General features: G+C 43.7%; 1 long non-coding RNA gene across 1 annotated transcript; it reads left to right on the top strand.

Moving 5' to 3' along the window:
- The first annotated feature begins 755 nt into the window (after window positions 1-755).
- On the top strand, window positions 756-7,796 carry LOC121014300 (uncharacterized). Its single transcript, XR_005783153.1, has 2 exons — window positions 756-1,500; window positions 7,538-7,796. It is a non-coding gene; the product is annotated as an uncharacterized LOC121014300 (long non-coding RNA).
- Window positions 7,797-8,004: the final 208 nt, after the last annotated feature.

Genomic DNA, 8,004 nt, shown 5'->3' with positions numbered 1-8,004 from the left:
ATTTCCATCAGACTCACAGGGAATTTTTAGAAGGTGCTTCTTCAAAATTCTCACTCCAGACCTAGTTCATAAGAATCCTCAGCAGCTGCGGCTCCCAAATCTATGTTCGTAACCAGCTCCCTAGTGCTTCAGATGCACAGCTGGATTTATAGCTACACTTGGTATAGGAACCAGAAGGTGAGGGTTCTGTTTTTTGCTCTGTCAGGTACTAGTTGATTCTCTCTTGGCCTTACTTTTGACCTTAGTAAAATGTCTGTGAGTTTATTTTTTTTTTATAAAAATTTTTTTTAAACGTTTGAAAGCGCGTGCGCGCGCGCGAGAGAGAACACGAGCACAAGCGGGGGAGGGGCAGAGAGAGAGGGAGACACAGAATCGGAAGCAGCTCGGAATCTGATGTGGAGCTTGAACCCACAAGCCTTGAGATCATTACCCGAGCCACCCAGGTTCCCTAAAATGTCTGTGTTTTTAAGTTGTGATCAAAATCCAGGAGAAGAGGATTCTTCAGATACTTCAGATACTTCAATGAAGCATTTGAAGCCAATCGGAAGATCTAAACTCTCCTGAGAACCTCTCGTTGCTTTTGTTTAATAGTTGGGATCCTGGAAGCTTCTTTCCCTGAAGCGAGTCCCACAGCTAAAGAAGTTTGGGACCCGCTAAGAATCTACGACCCCTACATTACCTTCCAGCTCTGACAATCTGTGGTTACATAGCTACAGTTCAAATGCTCTCAGAGAAGGTGCTATAAAACTTTCTTTTGTCTCATGTTCTGGTTATTCAAAGTCAGCACAAATCTTCACAGCATTGAGAGACCAGCTTTGAGGCTAATTTGGGTCTTCAAAGAACACTCCTCTGCCTCCTTGAAAAAGTTGTGTTAAAGCAATTAAATGTTATTTGAAGGAAAGAAAAGGCACAAGCTGACTACTGAATAACAGGACTAGTGTTAACAAAACAATCCTTACCCTGGGATCAAAGCCAGAGAGAGGCAGACAGATAGTGTGCAGGGGATAAGGGGAGAGAGGAAGAACGGGAGGTGTTAGAATGGCTTTGGTTCAATTAGGGATGCGAATGCGCAATCTGGGGATGGTCTTCTGAATTCAGAACAATAGCTGGCGACGGAAACGCGAATGGCCCCAGGAGAACTCACAATGCAAGAAACGCTGGATTCGGCATCTCTGTTCAGACAAGGGGCCAAATAAAGGAACAAAACAAACAAGCGGACATAATTGTTTGCCATTCAAGGGAGCCACAGACCGCTCGGCATATGGTGTGTGGAGATTCCGGAATGCACAGGCGATCTCATTTGGAATGACTATTCTTGTTCCAGAAGCCTGGGAGCCAGATGAGCAGGAGGCTGACTGAAAGATGAGGTGGACTGCACCCTCCATTTCTGATGCCGAAACAGTCTTTCTCAGCTTCAGCGCCCAAGGGATTCACCAGGCTTGGCTCCAGTAGACATTCATTGTCTCCCAAACTCAAATCTCTCCCGCGAAGGACAAAGAGGTGCCACGACTGAAGAGATTTTGGAAATACGCGGTAGACTGAAGAGTATCTCCAAAAGGGAGAGGCAAAAAGTCCTTTGAGTAACACTGGGAATAAGGGCCCCGAGTCCCCATATACCAATGGACGCGTGGGACGTCTGGTGCTTTTGTTGCTCTGTTTGTGGAGCGTTTAGACAATGGGGAAGACTGAGCTGTGGCCTGAAAAGGCCTGTGAGAGGTAACTACCTCTTAGTCTGGGGGCTTCCTGGCTTAGAAGCAAAAATTCACGGAGCATCATGCTCCCTGGGGGCAGGGAGGGGAAGGTGGACATGGCTGTTAACAAATCTAACTCTCCCAAGCCTGAGTGTACTTAGGGAGTTAGTTCATTGCTTCTGAGCCATGTTACAAGGGGCAGAAGGAGAAATTCTTAGGCCAAATACATCTGGGAAACAGTTGAGGTAAAACAGGATTTTTTTTTTTTTTTATTGCAGGACTTTTCATAACCTTTGGTATTCTAGGAAAGGGATATTGTATGCAGCTTTTTCCAAGTGATTTGCTCATGGAAACATTTATTTGCATGGCATCTCTTGGGACTAATGTTCAACAGAACACACGTTGCAAAGGAAAGAAACTGGGTCAAGGAATCTTAGGGACCCTAGTGTCTGTTTCCTCATCTCAGAAATCAGGGTATAGATCCGCAGAGACAAAATGATTTCGTCAGGATCACACAGATGGTTTTTGGCTCACACTGGAAGAGAAACTAGGGTACCATGTAGAAAGTAACAGGTCTTAGGAATCTGGGTATACTCTTTCTACTACGTCACATTGTACTTGTCACTGCCCCTTTGTACAGGGGTTTGATGCTATTCAATAGTAAACCTGAGATCAGGAAGGACGGATAATCAGGGGTCAGATTTTGGAGCGGTTTGAATGCCAGATATTTTTGAATTTTATCCAGGTGTGTTATCCTTCATCTTGGCACTTCTTACACTGTATCATCATTGGTGCCACTGGCAGATTATATTATTTTGCTCACATCTTGTTTCTTTCCCCATCTCTGCTACAGTGGGTGGAGTCTACTTCCTTGTCTCATTGATGTTGGGCTTGGACATGTGTTATGGGCTGAATTGTGTCCCCCACCCCCACCCCAAATTCATATATTGAAGCCCTGACCCCCAGTACTTTAGAATGTGACTGTATTTGGAGATAAGCTCTTTAAAGATGTGATTAAGTTAAAATGACGTTAGTACGATGGGCACTAATCCAGTATGGCGGGTGTTCCTATGAGAGAAGGAGATTAAGGCCCAGACAGGCACAGAAGGAAGACCGAGTGAAGACACAGGGAGAAGTGACCATCTACAAGCCAAGGAGGGAAGCCACAGAAGAAACCAACTCTGCCACACCTTGATCTTGGACCTCCAGCCTCTAGAATCATGAGACAGTAGATTTCTGTTGTTTAAGCCACCCAGTTGGAGGGACTGTGTCACAGCAGCCGTGGTAAACTAAGAGAATGTCTGAGAGAGTGTTCATGATGGGTAGGTGGCTATCATCCAAGGAATATCAGGAACCCAGGCCTTTCCCATCTTGTGGCTCAGCCATCTTCAACACATGGCTTCCAGAGTCAGTGTGCTTGTCTATAAGAAGATGGCAGTGGGAGAACTGTCTTATGGGCGATTTCTGGAAGTGGTGGTATATACCGCTTCCACTCACATTCCACGGTCAGAACTCCATTCATGGGCACACCTGCTGTGAAGGATGCTGGGAACTGTAGTCTGGCTGTGCACCAGGAAGAAGAGGAAGTGGATCTGGGGATTAGCCAGCCAGTCCTGGCCATATCTCTTAACTACCCTGTGGAATAGGTTGTGTGAGAAAATGGCAGTAACTTCTCTTAGATCATAGGGCTGGCTAGAAAAGGGCATATACTTTATAAAAGAAACGTGTGCTCATTAAAAAAAACTGTGTAGAAGTGTGAATATAAAAAGTAACAGGCCCGTTTGTTCTTCCCCTCCCAAAGCCAGGTCCTGGAGGAGACCAGAGGCAGCCCCATGGCCTCGTGGGCAGGAATATCCCATCTGCTAAGGTGGCTTGTGGGAGGCGGGGCTTCCCACCCGTGCTCCGATAAACGATTGCCCAGGGAGTGTGTTCCTCCCCTAACACAAAAGTCACTTTCCTGGCCCTGGCGGTGCCCTGATTGGGAAATCACCCTGATTTCTACACGCAGAGAAACGAATAATGCTTTTCTTTCTGACTGGCGTTTATTTGGTGGCAACTGACCGAGATTCAGACGAGGTCAGGAAGTCAGAAAAGTATCAGATCATTTTGGCTGAAATGAGTTGAACATCAGCTGGCGGGACAACCCAGACACACACTCAGCGATCATTACCAATTTTTTAAAAGCTTATTTATTTATTTTGGGAGTGGGGGGAGGGGCAGAGAGAGAGGGAGAGAGAGAATCCCAAGCCCTGACACAGGGCTCGAACTCACGAGCCACGAGATCATGACCTGCGGCGAAACCAAGAGTCGGACGCTCAACCGTTTGAGCCACCAGGAGCCCCAATTATTATGATTTCTAATGTTGGTGGTCTTGGCACAATAAAACACAACCGTGAACGTAGCTCCAACTTTGATAGAACAGAGTTGTTGGGACTCCCTTGCTTTTCTCTTTCTACTAGAACATGTTGACTCTAACTAAACCTTGTTTAAGCTTGGGGCAATTTAAGACAAATTTTCTCATTTTAGACAAAGAGGTGGGTTGAGATGGATTACCGTCAAGTCATTTCTTCCAGGAGCATTTGTTCTAAGCACAGGAATAGCCCTCCGGTTTTGCCCTCCCCGACATTTGCAACACTCACCTTTGTTTCTTGCTGTTTGATTCTCTTGGGTGTCTCTTCTCTCCCAGGAACCCTTGCCTCACTCAGGTGCTGTTGCGTTGTTAGAAAATAGGTTTTAATTCTCTTAAGGTGAAACGTTTCCCTCATTCACGTTTCATTCAACAAACATTTATCAAATGCCTTGTGATACCAGGTCCCCAGAGTACCCTGCCCTCCAAAACCTGTTGTCTACGGGGGTTGGCCCCATTGTTGCAGAAAAGTGTATGGTGTCTTGTGGGAAGCTGGGTTATCTTATTCTGTGTTCCAGGAGCAGTTTAATGCATTGAATGAAAAGACTGAACATAATCTTGATATTCTTAAAACATTAAAAGGTGTCGTTCTGGGCATACACACAAATGTAAATAATTTCCCTTATTATTGAAAAAGGTAGTTGAACGGGAAGTAAGGACAGTATTGCTGGAAAATAGTACCTTACTCAAAAATGATGTGGAATGAATCACTGGCTTTATTAGAAAGTAGTTCTCTATTAAATAAATTATTGAACCCATTTGGGAGGGGCCTAATAAGAAATAGTCTATATTCTGTCTTTTCCTTCTGTCTGTCCTTCCTTTCCTCCTTCCTTCCTTCCCTCCCTCTGCTATCCCTCTCTCTCCCTCCCTTGATCTTTTTTTCATTTTTAACATTTATTGAAAACCTGCCACATTCATAGTGTTCTATAGCTAAGATTTTCCAGTATAGGCCATATTTTAATAATTTTATTCTTTTCCAATAAGATGTTTTATTAAATATTTAACTAACTGTGATTTTGTTTCAATATCCTTGTTAAACTTTTCACATGACAGAACTCACAAAATGGAAAAAAATCGTTGCTAGGCCTTGGGCTTTTCTATCTGGCTTGGGAAGTATGCCCCTGGGTATGGTTAAGGTTCTGGAATAAGCTGGAATGGGACAGTGTGGGGACACACAGGTGAATAAGGCTCAGCCCCTGTTATGATCTAACAGGAGAGATAAGGTGAAATCTGAGTCTCTGTCACAAAGGCACAATTTACTGAGTGCACACCACATCCCTCATTGGCTTTCCCCAGCCAATCTTTTAGGAAGTGTGTAGAAAGTGAGAAATTACTTCCACTTGATTTTATCCCTATACATTTAGGTTTGAGACAACCCTTATAGACAATATGTTTCCTAAGAATTGGCTTTTTGTTGATTTGATAAAATCCAAGATACTGAACTCATTGGGAGAATTTGACTTCTCTGTTATAAGTTGTGGGGGCCAAGAAACTATGGCCATCTGTTTTTGTAAGGCCTGGGGCTAAGAATGGATTTTACATTTTTAAATGGTTGACAAAAAATCAAAAGAAGACTATTTCATGACATGAGAAAATGATATGAAATTCAAGTTTCCATGTCCATAAATAAAGTTTTATTGGAACACAGCCATGCTTATTAATTTACATATTGTCCATGGCTGCTTTTGCTACAATGGCAGAGTTGAGTATTCATGATGGAGGCCATATGGCCCAGATGTAAAGCTGGAAATATTTATTATCTGGTCCTTTAAGAAGGCTTGCTAACCCCCTGATATATTGTTTTATTTGCTAGTGGAGAAAAGTTAAAAAAGGCATTTAACACCTGGACCCAGAATCTCTTCTAGAGAAGGAATGGTCTTTGTTTAGAAAAACCCTCAGATGGACCATTTGGATGTGAAAGGCTGGGAGTAGCACCCAGCTGCTTTGTATAAAAATGGAGGACAGATGCCTCTGTCCCTAACCTTCCTCATCCAGTTTAGAAAGAAGGCTCTTACAGTAAAACGTACTCAGGTTTGAGTCCCACCTCTGTGTGTCTTCTGGACAGTCACTTAACCATTCTGAGCTTCAGGTTCTTTATTTGTAATATGAGAACAATAGTCAAATTTACCTCTCAGATTTGTCTGATGATAAAGTGAATTAATGTATATAAAGCACTTAACATAGGGCCTGGCACATAGTATTTTCTTAGCCTGTGCCTTGCCATTCTTGTTGTTCTTCTTCTCCTTTTCTTCTTCTTCTTCTTCTTCTTCTTCTTCTTCTTCTTCTTCTTCTTCTAGAGAGAGAGAGAGAGACAGAGAGAGACAGAGACAGAGAGAGAGAGAGACAGAAGGAGAGAGAAAATCTCAAGCAGGATCCATGCTTAGCATGGAGCCCAATGTGGGGCTTGATCCCACGAGCCTGGAATCATGGCCTGAGCTGAAATCAAGAGTTGAACCTACTGAGCCACCTGGGTGCCCCGAGCCTGGCACATAATAAGCTTGCTATCTCTTCTAGCTATGATTTATGATTATCATGATTATATTTATAGGATACAGGAAAATTAAATGAAATAATATACACAAAGTGCCTAGAATACTGGCTAGCAAAATCCCTTTTACATTCCAATGGAAGGTACCCTGATGTTCAATCCTTCTTGGAGCCAGGTCTCTGATGCAGTCTGATCCTCAGATGTTTGGATGTGTATCTGAAGCCAGAGCTGGTATCAGGGACACCTGGAGGGTCTGGGTAGTGTGACCCTTGGATATGAAGGGTGGGTGTGATTAATAATGAGTTTTAGCATAAGCAGTGTCCTTGTATAGAGCTGACATTGTCTTCTCAGAGGTTGAACAGGAAGAAACTGGTTAGTGGTGCAATGGGAGGTACAGTATCCAGAAAGAATCTACAGATAGTGATGGCTGTTTGCTTGATTTTCCAAGAAAATAAGGAATGCCCAGGAAATAGGAATGTTTAACATCACGCAACAGAGGCCGGGGGACACTAAGGAGTGTTTTTTGATGATGATGAGTTGTTTAGACGTTGTATCCTCAGCAAAGGGTTTCCATCAACTATAAACAGAATAAATGCTGTCGGCTGGTCTAGAAGCTGCTTTTAAAACCTGTTAGATGAGCATACACCATTCTGTGTGTGAGTACTTGTTTAGAGCTTGGATTCTAGAGGCAGAAAGATGAGCCAAATTCAGATCTTGCGTTGGCCATTCATTAACAGTGACCTCGCACAAGTGACTTCACTCATCTGTGCCTCATTGGCTCACCTGTAAATCAGAAATAATAATAACACCTACTTTTGGTAGCCAGCTGGCCCCCAGGGACCCCCACCTACTGGTATTCACTCCCTTAGTATCTCCTCCTACATCGAACCAAGGTTGTCCACGTGACCCAGAGAACACACTAGAAGTGACATGTATCACTTTGATTCTCAGATTACTTGATCCAGGTGAAGCCAGATGCCGTGAAGTGAGGACACTCAGGCAGTCGGTAGAGAGGCCCACGTGGGTTGGAACTTAGTCCTGCCAGCAGCCACGTGAATGAACTTCGAAATGGGTCCTCTGCCCCCAGAAGATAGCACCTCTGGCCAAATTTTCATCCACGTGAGAGATCCTGAGCCGGAACCACCCAGCCAAGCTTCTCCCCCCAATCCTGACTCACAGAAAGGGAGATAATAAATGCTTGTTGTTTTAAGTTGCTGCATTTGGGGTACTTTGTTACATAACTGATACAGCACCTCATAGAGCTGTTAATATTTATAATGCTCTAGAACAGTACCTGCCACACAGTAATCAACATGTAAGTGCTTGTCAAACATATAAATTCACAGATAAATACATACCTAACTGAGGGATTAGGGTGAAGGAAGCGCCCTTTTGGTTGGTCAAGACTCGAATAGTCA

Source organism: Herpailurus yagouaroundi, unplaced genomic scaffold (genome assembly GCF_014898765.1).
Source record: "Herpailurus yagouaroundi ecotype Mexico unplaced genomic scaffold, PumYag 202, whole genome shotgun sequence".
Lineage (NCBI taxonomy): Eukaryota > Metazoa > Chordata > Mammalia > Carnivora > Felidae > Herpailurus > Herpailurus yagouaroundi.
This window is presented reverse-complemented; position numbering and strand designations above follow the sequence as displayed.